The 13,939-nt window shown below is 40.7% G+C and overlaps 1 protein-coding gene across 2 annotated transcripts in view; it reads left to right on the forward strand.

Annotated features, from left to right (window-relative positions):
* Positions 1 to 13,939, forward strand: part of LOC309711874 (transmembrane protein 132C) — a 188,275-nt gene that overhangs the window by 57,158 nt on the left and 117,178 nt on the right. The window lies entirely within an intron of this gene.

Below are 13,939 nucleotides of genomic sequence, written 5' to 3' on the forward strand. Positions count from 1 at the left end.
ATCTGTGCTGAGTATAACCTGGAAGTCCCGAGGTCAAAATGGGAGATGCCCCCAAGGGTGGTGGAGAATGACCGAGCTAAGATCCTGTGGGACTTCCAGATACAGACGGACAAAATGGTGGTGGCTAACCAACCGGACATAGTGGTGGTAGACAAACAGAAGAAGGCGGCCGTAGTGATCGATGTAGCGGTTCCGAATGACAGCAATATCAGGAAGAAGGAACACGAGAAGCTGGAGAAATACCAAGGGCTCAGAGAAGAGCTCGAGAGGATGTGGAGGGTGAAGGTAACGGTGGTCCCCGTGGTAATCGGAGCACTAGGTGCGGTGACTCCCAAGCTAGGCGAGTGGCTCCAGCAGATCCCGGGAACAACATCGGAAATCTCTGTCCAGAAGAGCGCAGTCCTGGGAACAGCTAAGATACTGCGCAGGACCCTCAAGCTCCCAGGCCTCTGGTAGAGGACCCGAGCTTGAAGGATAAACCGCCCGCAGGGGCGTGCTGGGTGTTATATATATATATATATACACCTCCTAGTGTAAGTAAAGTAAATGTTGAACTTGTGCCCATCCCCTGTCCTAACCATAATTAATATTGTGGTTTACATTATTTGAGATCAGGGAGCCGCTGCAGTGCCTGATGTCCAAGGCCCATTGACTTTCTTACAGTATAACCCTGCTGGAAATGCCAGAACATTACTCACCCTGCTCGTTTTTGCCAACTCAATGCATTATTCTTACCCACTTAACTGCATCTGATTGTATATATTTGCAAAAAAGCACCCCGGTGTATAATATGCAGTATACCTCAAATGGATTCACTTGAATATGAATACCTGAGTACTGAGATTCGTTGTTATTTATGACATGGGACCCCCTCCATCCAGGCACAATGCCGCATCATCTGTCACTGTCACTGCTTTTATTTGACTCACTTTCAAAGTGTGGTTACTTCAGATAGGGAGAGAGCTGGTCACATTCATAAGTGCACCGAGGCAATCTGTGAGCCTAAATGACAACAGCAGAGCACACATAGTTAGAGTTGAAGCCTTCGATTACCCCTGTGGGTGCCCTCGTAAGAAGGCTAACTGCTGCTCTGCTCTGCTCAGCACATTTCCCGTTCCTTCAAGAGCTCTCGTCTCTCGCTCATCTCATCTAAACAACCGGCGGCTCCTCTGTGACTCCCAGTGCCGCCATTCTCCTCCTCTCTTTCTGACACTGTACAATGCACAACCCTTGGCCAAAAAGAAAATGGACAGAATTGAAGTGTCATAAAAAGCCCATTTATGTCCCAAATGTGTCTTCAAGGCAGAGAGCTTTGAGGTTTTTCTTTTTTTTTTATTTCGGCACAACTGGCAAAGGGATGTTGATTGCTGTTTCTCAGTGCTTCCACCAGGGAGATGTGATGCCTTGTAAAATGACTGAAAAAAAAAGTTTTTTAAGCAGACAGAGAGATGTTTGGAAGCTAGTGAAATTTCTCCCCAGTCAGGCATAACTAATGCTCAAACAGGAACTTTAGCTTTTTTGTTTCCATTTTGTTAGGATTCCTGTGATGCTCAAATACATTATTCTCACGCAAGCAGAGAAGGAGGATGGGTTTTAAATGCCATTCTCTGTAGCAGTCACCTTTAGGATCTAATTGAGGCAGGTTGTGTTGCAACACATTCGTGGTTGAAGATATGGCAGCCTCATTTCCACGACTGCTTTGAGCATGTTATATGGAATTACATTTTTGTATTTGGGCAACCAGTGAGCAACCTCCAGTTGCTATGGAAGAATGTATTGTAACGGCTCAAGGGGAGGGGTCACTAACCCAAAGACTCATGGGACTGTTCATGCTGGTGTTCATGTGTCATAACAGCTATTCCAGTCATTTTGTGTTGCTTTCTCATTGTTATTGCTGTGAATCGCAGCTGTAATTGTGCCCTAATAGGCTGGCCAGTGCTAGATCCTAGGAGAACTGGTCACAGAAACCTCCTTGTGATTACTTTGGTTGTTAGCGTGTTGTCAGAGTTGCCTGTAGATTGCATGGATGACAGTGACTTGTCTGCAAAGTTGCTTGATAACTTACCACAGAGTGACAGGGAAACTTTACAAAAATGCAAATCAAAGTAGAAACAAAGACCACAAAGTCTGAAACCAACAAGTATCAAATGGCGCAAACTTTAGTTTGAAGGTTAATTATTTTCATTTACAGTTTGTATCGCTCTCCAAACAGTTTCACAACTTCTCAGTGAGTAGTTGATGAGTGTTTGAGGACAAGTTAGTGTCTTCCATGCAAACTACAGAAGGCTACAACCAAAGCAATCGCAAGGACGATTCTGGGCCAGGACCTCATAGCTCTTTGTGACCATATACAATTTTTGCCTAACAACCGTTGGTTATCATGAGGTTACTCATCAGTTTTGGGAATGGGTCTTAGCAAATGATTTCACAGAAGCTGCCAGCAACCTCCAGCAACCATTCTCAGCCAGTTGGGTAATACTCATATTCTCTAGTTGCGAGGTGGTTGCTAACTGGCTTCTAGTCTGTGCGAATATGCCTTGAGAGAAAATCTAAATATGTATTTTTAATATTTGAAAGAATATTTATTCCTTTATGATGGAGACTTGTTTAGAATTGCTGTTAGTTTACCTGTCTGTCTTTCTAAAAGTAAATATCTTTAAATCTGTTGACGTTCGATCTCATGTGTATGTTGTGTGTTTGAAAGGTGAGTTGAGAAAGACAGTTTTTTTCAGACTCAGATTTTATCGACATAAATAACCAAAGGCCATTTTGGAACTAAAAAGTCTATATGATTTGTCAGAAGCAAAAACAACTCAAGTCGCGAACAAACACAGGGCACAGACTTATCGCTGCTATCTGTAGGGTATGAAGCCATGCCCTATCCATCTCAGTCGGGTCACAATACTTCATTTTCCCTCATTTTTCTGAAAGGGGAAAATATGATTCCACCTATCGATTGCTGCGTAAATGTGTTGCCTAGTGATGAAAGATGAGGTGTGCTTTGCTTTTATGTGATCCAATTAACCTCCAGCTAGGAGAGGGCTTTCTGCTGTGCCCTGCTTCTCCTGCAGTGTCGGAGTGCATGTGATGGGCACTTGGAGTGATTAGTGTTCCTGTGTGTTTGGATTTTGTTGACATATCATCCATGTCATTTCTCTAACCAGGGGATTATATTGCTATGGAGCTTAGCTTTATATCTAGTAGCCAGCAGTGAATGGAAGATGGCAAACTTTTTTTCTTTGTGGCTGTAAAAAAATAGGCATTTGTAAATTAGGTGATTGTTTTGAGCAATAAACAAATAAATTATGGGGTGATGATGCATTTATGTAGCTTTTTGAGCGTTTGGGTGTTGTAATAGCATAACACTCGTTTATAACAACTGAAATACCTTTCTCCAGTAACTTAGTGTTACTTAAGTGGTGTGCTGCTTAGTGGTTTTGGACACATTCAGCCTATTTCTCCCCTTTATGTGTTCATAAGGCTTTATCAGAAGCTGTCTTTGATAAGGTTTAAACTTCTTGACTTTGCCAGTGGCATTTTCTCTATCTGAGGAGCAGCTGACATTTATATCCAGCCCTCCATGAGCTCGAAAATACCTTTTTTTTAAGATTTCATTGTTCTGTGGCTGAGAATAAGAAAGTTACCTCTCATGCTGACCGACAGTAGGTCCATTGATAGTGACTTCGAGGTCCCTTAAGCAGTTTCTCTACAGTGCACATAGAGCAAATGTTTAACCAAAGGAAATGCCATGTAAAGATCACGTCCTAATGTTTTACCTTGTGGACTTATGAAAATTTGGGATTTCAAAAGCTTTTTAAATGTCAGTATTAGAAGAGGAAAAACAAGATGTGCCATCTTCTTCAAAACACCATAATCAGTAAAGTAAAAATGTGGGCACCACCTGATGCAAAAGTGAGCAACACCATTAGCAACCATCAAAATAACATATTGTTGGTTTTTTATTTGTTTTTGGGTTTTTTTTTTAAAGACTGTTTTTTGTTTCTCAGAAATTTTGAATAGGTGCTCAGATTTTCTTTTTGCATTTCTTGTAGAGTTCTCTGAAAAGCTCGACTGTGGTTTGTTTGACAGATTTGTTTAAAAGTGGACTTTGAAGATATATTTTTAACACTAAACATAATTACACCTAAATCATTTATTTATACATTTTTGTATAATTATTTTGATAGTCGACTAGTCAGATCATGCATCAATTCGACGTAAAACGTACAGTTTATTGCACCAGCATGCATCTGCTCTTATATAACTATCATTAGCTTACAGCTTTAAGTGTTTCAGGTATGTGCTAACTAAAAATAAAAACAAGATGATAGTTTATTGAATTTAAATTAAATTTGCAAATTGTTTCGGTGGAGTTTAATAAACTCAGCCGTCTGCTCCTTGCTATCTAAAATATAACAGGACACCGGAGTATATTCTCGAGTGTCTCACACTTCTGATAATCAATTGTCTACTTGATGTTTATTCAGTCGTGTAAAGACTATAACTTTAATCTCAGCCAAACCAATTTACTGAGGAACAAATAAAATACTGAAAAAAGCCAAACAATATAATTTTTAAGTTATCTAAGTGACTTATATATATTTAACCTGAGTAGCGAAAGACGGCGGTGGGTTTGAAAACGATTTGCCGGGAGTCCGGTGTTCTCACCGGCTCTAGTGAGCCTTGAACCCCGGCTAGCTATCGAGCTAGTGGGTAACAGACGTCTCCAAAAACTTCGGAGCGCTTTTGAAAATATGTGGTGTCTTGATAAACTGAGCAGATATTTGAGGTTTACACAGCTACATTCTCACCTGAAAATATGTTAAACGTTTATTTTGTGACCCAGAAAGAATAATAAGAGTACTATTAAAACTAACTAGCTGCCGCCATTGTTGACAACTGAGCAGGGCCGCGCTACGAATTCTGGGACACGGTTTCTTCTTCTTCGGGGTTTAACGGCAGCTGGCATCCTTGTACATGCAGTGCTGCCATCTTCTGTTTCAGTCCGTTATTGCACTCTTAAATCCTACTACTTATTCCTGCGTCTTTTGGGATCTTACAAAGCTTCAAACGATGCGTCGACTATTAAATTAGTCGTCGACGATTTTGATAGTCGACGTAACCGTGACTAGTCGACTAATCGTGGCAGCCCTATTTGCAACAATGCTCAGTGAGTAGTTGAAATGCAGTTATTTCCAATACAAATCTATACAGTGAAGACCGACATTAAAGGCGTAGCCCAATTGTCTAAATGCATCATCTGTTTTTCTTAGACTATTCATTGAAAAAATAAGAATGGAAAAACAAATGAGCATTTTTGCATTGTTAGTCCTTACCTTTCCTTTCACTATATTAAAATAATACAATAAGGTTGGATTTGGTCTGAAAGCTTGAAAGTCAAGGCTGGGGTGACTCATATCTCCGCCATTAATATAAAAGGAAAAGATATTATGGCATTATAGGCATTTGGATTGATATTTTCTGTTGAAGTCTTTTCCAAGTAAGAAGACAGCTGACGAGATTTGCATGGTCTAGTTTCTTGGCAAATGTTTGCAAAATATCCTGTGAAATCAGTCTAACCTTAAAACAGTTTGGTTTGAATTGTCTCTCCTGGGCTTTCCTATTTGTCATCCTCAGAACTGAAAGTTAATGTGTGGAACCCATGGTAACGGCTGAAAATCGCCTCTTACATCTGGTAGATTTTGGAAGTGCGTCTTAATGGCAATCACAAGTCTCTTCAGAGTCTCAGGAGAGGCTCCTGTGTCTCCTATAGTTTACACCCTCTGAAATCTTCAGTCACTTTTCTGGTCAGGTTGCCAAGGAGGTCATCTTGTGCACCCCAGACTCATCAGACAAGACGAGCTCTTCACGCTTTTATAGGCAACTAGACCTCTTAAGGTGCCTCAGTAATTGAACAAGGTTGTCAGTGAAAAATTGAAGCTATTTATTTTCCCTGCTCTCTTAACAATAATGCTTACACCTTAAAACAAGCTGGCTAAAATATACCGTTGAGCCTTTGGGGTTGACTTGCAGCTCTGCATTTATATAATACAGTCAGAATTTTCTATTGTCTATTGTTTATGGCAATAAATGAACACGTGTTGTTTTAGTGTCTTTTTGTGACTACTGCCACTACTCCATTGATCTGTTATTTAGAAAAATGCATTGCCGGTGCTTTGTCACACAGTGACAACACAAAGTCTATGCAGCTCAGCAGGAACTTTATTCCATTTTACAATCCTTTAAATACAGTCACAGGTCAGTGCCTTTCCAACTATGGTGTTGCTTGTCCAGCGATCATCACTTTCATCAAAGTGATGGCAGATTTCCAGCGTCTTTGGCCCTCATGATTATTTGCTAACCCACAAGGTTAAGAAAATAATGCTATAATGCTGTCTTTACAGGCAGCAGCGAAAACATCATTAAAAGCTTTACAATATTACAAGACAGTATCAGTAGGGGTACATGGGCAAGTAGTAGTAATATTTTTTCTGTATTTTTGGTATGATGACATGCAACCTTAAATACCGTCTTTTTAAATCACTCATTACCTGCCTCATTCTGACCTCATTCTGACCTCCTGTTTACTGGCTATCATCTTGACCTCCCTCTCCTTCTTCAGGACAACATCACATAATTATAAATCTCGGCATCACCTATACCGTCCTGATTAATATTAAACCTGCCCCACAGCTGCAGAAAATGCAGGCAGCATTATTACTTGTAAATAGTTCAATGAAGTATTCATACATTTGAAGTAATACAATTACTGAGACGCAAGGATTTTAATACACTTCAATTATCCTCAGGCAAGGCCTAATTTTAGCCAGTGTAAACAATAGCTTTTGTCTCTTAATAAAATGTTATTCAGGAACTCTGAATGTACAATAGTGTAGAGTACTAACTAGTTAATTACCACCAGTAGTTAATTTAAATGCTTCACTTTAAGAGTGGCTGAAATCACATTACAAGAGTCTCCCAGGCTTAAGCACCTCTGAGCCCCCGAGTTGAATAATGCTGGGCAGACACTGTGCGATTTTTTCAGTCGCGCGATTCAGCTCCTGCTCAAACTGTACGATTGACTCGCAGGGGTTAGAAGTTCATAGGACACGATGCAGGGTCTCACACTATACGGCTCGATGCTCTGATGCGACCTGAGTGCTCACACTGTGCGTCCATAAAATGAAGGTTATAACAGAAATTCTGTCGCTCGCTCTCCCTCTCTGTCTTTCACTCACACAGACACACCACCACCATCAACTTTGCTAAATTGCTAATGAAAAACATTGATCAGGCAGCTGTGATTGAGCAGCATTGTAAATCCAACTATTTTCACAGTTGTTGTGGTCGCGATAATTTTGTGAGGCCACATGGAAAAGGCTCGGATGAGCTTTCCAAAGTTCTACAAGTTGTGCCTCCATCGCTTGTGTCCAGATCACACGCTGCACTGCCGTGCTGCGCCGTCTTTTTCACTGACATTTGTGTTTGCGCGTGCGCAGTGTGAGAAACTGCGGTGACACCCTCACGACCAAGCAATTGATGATCGGGAGCTGGTCGTGAGGTGTTAATCGCTTCTCGTTACCCCACGTATACTACACGATGCACGACGCACGATGAAGGCCAAAATCGGGCCGATCGCCAAAACGGTCGCATGACTCAAAAATCGGCTCAAAATGGGTCAAAAATTGCACAGTGTAAGCCCAGCATAAGCAGTTTAAAAAAGGAAATATTTGTTCATCAAGTGGAAGAGAAGACATTCTTGACTTAAGGATTGCACTTGAGATAAAAATTAATTGATCATCATTCAGCTGAATACAGTTCATCCCAAGACATGTGGTGGGGTGTAGTTTTAGCCAGCTGGAGAGGGAAAGGTGGGGCACAGTGATTCAGGGACTAGTGCCAGGTGGAGCAATTTGCACGCCTGCTGTGAACGTTCTAATCCACTTCCCTTCTTATTCGGTAGTGCACTCGGACCTGAGAGACACACACACATGCTGAAAAGCCACAGCTCCGGTTGCCTGCCACTTACAAGAAAGCAGAGGTTGGAGTTGTAGAGAGTGCACCCACGGTAACTCATAATTTTGAGTTATTCTGTGTGTACCTTGAAAAATAAACATGTGTGTCTTAAAAAAATACTTTAAAAGTCTGTCTGTAGACGTTGACATAGTGGTGTGACAACACAAATGTCTGAATGACACTTAATGAAAGTGTTTGCTGAGACATTTCAGGTATAGTGGCTAAACTGTTAGTGAGCTTCCTAAAGATTTAATGCAGTTGTTATACAAACATCCCACATAGCAAGCAGGTCTGGCCCGGATCTGGCATCAACCTGGCACTTCTGACTGACTGGTGTCATGGCAGGGTGTATGTCAACCAGATGTGGGCCAGGTCTGGCAATGATGGCACTGTTTATGTTCCTATTTTCCTATTTTAGTTAGAAGACCCAAATAGTTGGATAGAGCACTTTCAGTAATCCCAGACAGTAGAGGAGCGGTATAAAAGAATCAGTCCATTCACTGTCTGAATAGAGTTTTGTCATGTTACTTTTGCACTATTATCTTCCGGCACATGTTGTTATTACATGGCTTGATTAAGGTACACATTAGGCTGACATCTGGGGCCAGAGCTGAAACTGTTCTGGGCCAGCACAGGACCACATAGTGTGTCTGCAACTGGCCTTGTGCTGGCCCATGTGTGGGCCTCATCTGGCAAACCAGATCTGGGCCACCAAAGGGCCATCACTCTTTGCGGTATGTGGGCCATGTGTGGGCCATTGTGTGAGCCATACCAATTTTGCTTTGTGGGATAGGGTTTTTATTTGGGTTTACATTCACCTGTGTATTAATCTAATGTTGATAGCTGCTACATGGGTGAGACACACACCTTGGTAATTTTTAAGTGTTGTTTAAACAGGACTTGAGCTTGATGCCATTAATAAACATGCTGAAAAAAAGACTGGCTCTTGTGGTCTTTTGATGATAACATTGTCTTAGGACATTTTAGAACCCATCATGTACTGAAGCAGAACCGTTTGAGCTAAACAGGGAATTAGATCAGATTTAGGACTGGATTTACTAACCGTTCGTGCCATCGTGAAATCCTCTTTTGGCATTAAAAAGCTTCTGTAGGTATTTACTAAAGCAGGGGCAGTTTTCCAACTGATAGACGTGGATGCAGGTAATCTTACTTACTATAAGTTTCCTTTTCAGAGTGCAAAATTCTGGGAGGAGAGTATGTAAATGAATCACACAAATATGATTTACAAAGGTTGCACCACTGTTTACTCCAAGTTGTCCTGAATGTAATGCCTGGAAAAAAATCATGTATTATGTGCCCAGTGTAGCTGAGATATCTGCCAATAGGAAAATTCATTTATTTAGAATGAGAAGGGTAGAGTTTATCAGAAAGAGCATATAATTGGTGCGAGTTGATGGCTCAGAGCTGTCCGTGCACTGTGAAAGCTTTGGCCATGTCCTGTAACTCTTCACTGACTCCTCCACCCTGCATGTTTAAAGATGAATCCTACATGCTTCTTGTCTTCAGTAAAACTAGCATTTTGATAAAACAGAGCCTAACTTAACTGGACTGAGCCGAGCGTCAGAGAGAAGAGGAGAATCCCATTACGAAATGCATAGAAGGTTGCTTCTTTTTTTATAGGCAGCCGGGTTTCTTTACAGAGATGAGGTTTGCAGTGTGCCAGGAATTTAGTCACATTTATACACAGAGAAAGCTCCTCAATGAAAAAACATCTTTTCCCTGGTATCAGGTCTGTTGTCAGATTAAAATATTGGTCAGAATGCAGCAATTAATGAGACTGAAGCAGACTTGAAGTGTTAGATCAGTGTGTGAATGTTACAATATATTTTATTGACTTTAATAAATGACTGCAGCCTCAGACCGCTGCAAAAAAATTAAAGAGGGGTGCGCTTGGCGCGGTAACAGTAACTTCATTAACACTGGGCTGGTTCTATATCTGATGCTAAATAATGTATGTCACATGTCCGCAGTTATACACTCATTTCAGCTTTATATGGTGTAACAGACTGCAGTTTTCACAAGCAGTCTTTTTACCAGAAGACTCTACTTTTGTACCAGATTCTTCTTCAATTGTCTCTTATTGATATTTTGTTAGCAGATATAGTGCAGCCTCATCTCATCCCATCATCATGGACCATTTAATTTCACTGTCCCTTTAAGAATGCTGCTCTTTATTGAAATGAGCTATCTACGTGTTTGTTTATAAATTAGAGCAGCGTCAGGAGATCACCTACAGGACTTTCTGTTCCCATGGGCACAGTTATATGATTGGAGACCTTAGATTTTACATGCCAGTTTTGTCAGTGACCACTAATTGTTTTCATTTCTGTGCAACATTAGTCTGGGAGAGTAGCATCAGCAGGTTGGGAGGCATTAAACCTTTGTAGGTGCTTCTAAAGGAGGTGAGAACAATGTTGTGCTAGATTTACAAAAAACAAAATTGTAATCAGAGTATCATAATAAAGGCATGCGGCCCATCCTGTAATGTTCTTGCTGTAATTTTTTACTTTTCTTAACACAAACAGTGCACCACCACCACCCTCTTGCCCTGCCCCATTCCAATCTTTGTTGCTGTTCGGGTTTTCCTACCTCTTACCTCAGTCTCCATTTATAAATCTCATTAAAAAAAATGCTGTTTGATTAGTGACTTACTGAAGTTGGCCAGCCTAATATGTTTGATCAGGGAGTGGTTGCAAGATGCACACATGGTGGAGGATAAAGATAGGATGAGAGGAGGAGGAGTAGGAGGGAGGCTGAAGGGAGATGAAGGGCTTATATTTCTTGGGTGAAGTTCTACTTAGGTCGCCAGGGATAAAAACAGGTGATTATAAGAAACGGTTTGATTTGGAGCCACACATGTCTGTCTTGGGGACACGAATGCGTCAATACCATGTTGGGGTTTATTTTAGAAGTTGCTTGCTGCATGGTGTGAAATGATATGGGAAAAAACATTTTAATCTCCATTCCCATTGCTGCCATAGGCCTTTTGCCTCATACTGCATGTATATAACATCAAGTCAGTAAATCCCAAGTTTCACATCTGTCTAATGATGAGGTCTGGTTCAGCTGTTTGTTTGATATGTGATCAGATTCCTCAGGCCACATCCTGAGGGATTGGCAGTGCCCAAAATTACTCCTGTAGAGTTTACAGCCAGGATTTAGCACATGGAGTTAAGCTATCTACACAAATCATTCCCTTTTTCATTTGCAGAAACAGTCCTACAGACATGATTTACAAGTACAGTGCTGCTTACATGAAATCCAAGGGCAACTCAAGGCTACAAATCACACTGACTTTGCCTCTCTGTTTACGATGTCCTCTTGGTGTCATAGAAAGGGACATATTCTAAATCTCAAGTTACAAATTACAGCATTTTTTTTCCTGTTGTATTTAGTTTCATCTGTGTCATAGTAAGTGGAAACTAGGACAGTGTGTCACATCCCCCAGAGAAAAGGATAGACAGGAAAATCCTTTCACTTGGCTGTAAGCGTGATCCAGCACCGACTAAGGGCCGGCTCGTCCCTTGACCACGGTCTCAGTTTTGTCACTCGCAAACACAGTTTTCTGAGTAAAAGCTATGCAGCAGCAGTCACTGACTGTACGCTGTCTCGGCACACAGAGGGTGACTAATTTTAAGGTGTGATTAGCTTGAAGGTGTGCCACATGAATACAAACATGAAAGCGACTGCTTAGAAAACTAATTCATATTTATGATTCATTCTTATTCTTATTCTTTTTCATTTATCAGAGGCAGACATTTTACTATTAATGCATATGATTATAAAGAAGAAAGACGCCTGTAATTAGCTTCAGCTGTGTGGGTGTTTGTTATTTAGGCAGCAAACACAATTTTATTTAGCTGGGGTGGTGGCACAAGCAATATTTAGAACAATACTTAATTATTTCAGATTAAAATGGAAGCCGTGTGCTTGATTGCTGATTTTTTATTTTTTTGCCACTGACTTTTCAGTACAAATCCTGACCTGCATTTCAATAATGCCACAACAGACCAAACTGTTGTGATTCCCGGTCCGATGGTGTAAGTTCCCAGGGGGTTAGGCTAGATGGAACTGGTAGTTAACTAACCAACATCCAAAGGCAACAGATAAATAAATTATACAGATACATAACAGTGAAAGTCCTTGACATATTGTAGAAACATTTTTAACTTTTCTCACAACATAATGCATGACTTTGAAACAGATTAGTAGATATAGAGGTAGAAATGAGGGGATAGAGGGCCTCCTGGTTTATCAATAACCCTTAAACAGGCTCATAATTTTTTTGCTGTGTTATTTGAAACAACCTATGCAAGGTTAAATACAAATGTGAAAGCTCGATTTTTCCCTGCCGCCCAATTTAAAGGTGTAAATGTTAACACTTATTTGGCAGCTAGAGGATGCCTACCTTTAGATTTTATCTACAGCTCATTAAAGTAGCTTGCACAGCCTAGAAATTGGTAGTTTTTTAATGGGGCAGCTCTTGCATAAACAGTTGCTTAACTATAAGTTTTAAATAGGTAATCTGAAGGTATATGCTAAATTGTAGCTCAGGTGTAATGTGAAAGAAGTTAAAGACCGGGAATATTATAAATCATTCACTTATGGATTTGTTTAAAAACGAACAATAGACATTTCACTGTAGGGGAAAAAAAGGATGGATGAATACAGCAGTCCACGTGAGAGTTGGGTGACCGTCAGGAAAGATGTTAGACACAGTGCTGCTTATGAGGTTAACACCTGTGACACCTGCAGTGTCCACCTGCAGTACTGCATAGTATGCGGCTAAGTTGGAAAAACAGAGCTGTGTAGTTGCAGCTTTCACTTCTCCAGACTCAAGATACACTGCTGCTGGTGCGAGAGGAGAGAAGCAACAGGGAACGATTCACAGTGGGGTACATTAGCTGAACAAATTCAGGTAAATTGTGTTTATTCACAACACTTGCCTGGTTTACCTTTATCTTTAAGGCTTATTTAAAATAAGAATTTCATTTTGCAGTGTAAAATGCTGTGTTTATTTTTACTGTGCATATGACAATAACATTTCTTCAAGGAAGAATAATCCCCCTACCCCCAAACTCCCTCCCTCATCATTTCATGTAAGGTTTTGGGAAGCTAGTTTAACCCTTTACTGCACTGTTTCTGAAGTGTTGCTCTTCTGTCTGGTGCTGTTCGTCTGGCAAGCTTGTCATTGCTTTTTGGGCCATGGATTGTCACAAATCACCACCATGCCACATCTCCCACAGCATGCAGGGTCCAGGACAGAAAATCAATGGACTCTCATGGGCAACTCCATCAGTGCACTGATGGTGAAGAGAAGAGGGTGGGGGTCAGGTCTGCAGAATGAGGAGAGGGAGAGATGGAAGCAGGTTTTATGGTGTTATTTTTGTGCCACTATTCTGAGCGCAAGTAAAAAAAAAATTGAGCGCACGTAAAATAATGAATTTTGTTCACTCAAATTTAGCTTTTCTTCGCTCAAAATAAATTTCTCCTCAAAATGCAACACTTGCACCTGCAAACTTTTTTTTACATGCGCTCAATTTTTTTTTAGGTGAGCTCAGAATAGTGGCACAAAAATAACGCCATAGGTTTTAGGGGCATGTGAGGCCCGATTTAAGAGCATGTTTAGCCAAACAACGAGAATAAAGAGTAATACTGAAAGAGATGAACGCCTTTGCATCTTTTGAAATCGAAAGGGTTTTGTCACCAAAACCAAGCACATACTGAGCACAAACATATGACAGAGCCATGCTTTTCCAAAGATGTGAAATATTCTGTAGATATATACAAAGTAGGGTTCATCCAAAAACCATATGTCACATAAGCTGACAAAGGCAAACAGCTGTTTTCTTCTTTGGTTAACCCAGCTGTTCTCCAACATTTCTCCAATACTATCCATTAT

Source organism: Aulonocara stuartgranti, assembly GCF_965226115.1.
Source record: "Aulonocara stuartgranti genome assembly, chromosome: 7".
NCBI lineage: Eukaryota > Metazoa > Chordata > Actinopteri > Cichliformes > Cichlidae > Aulonocara > Aulonocara stuartgranti.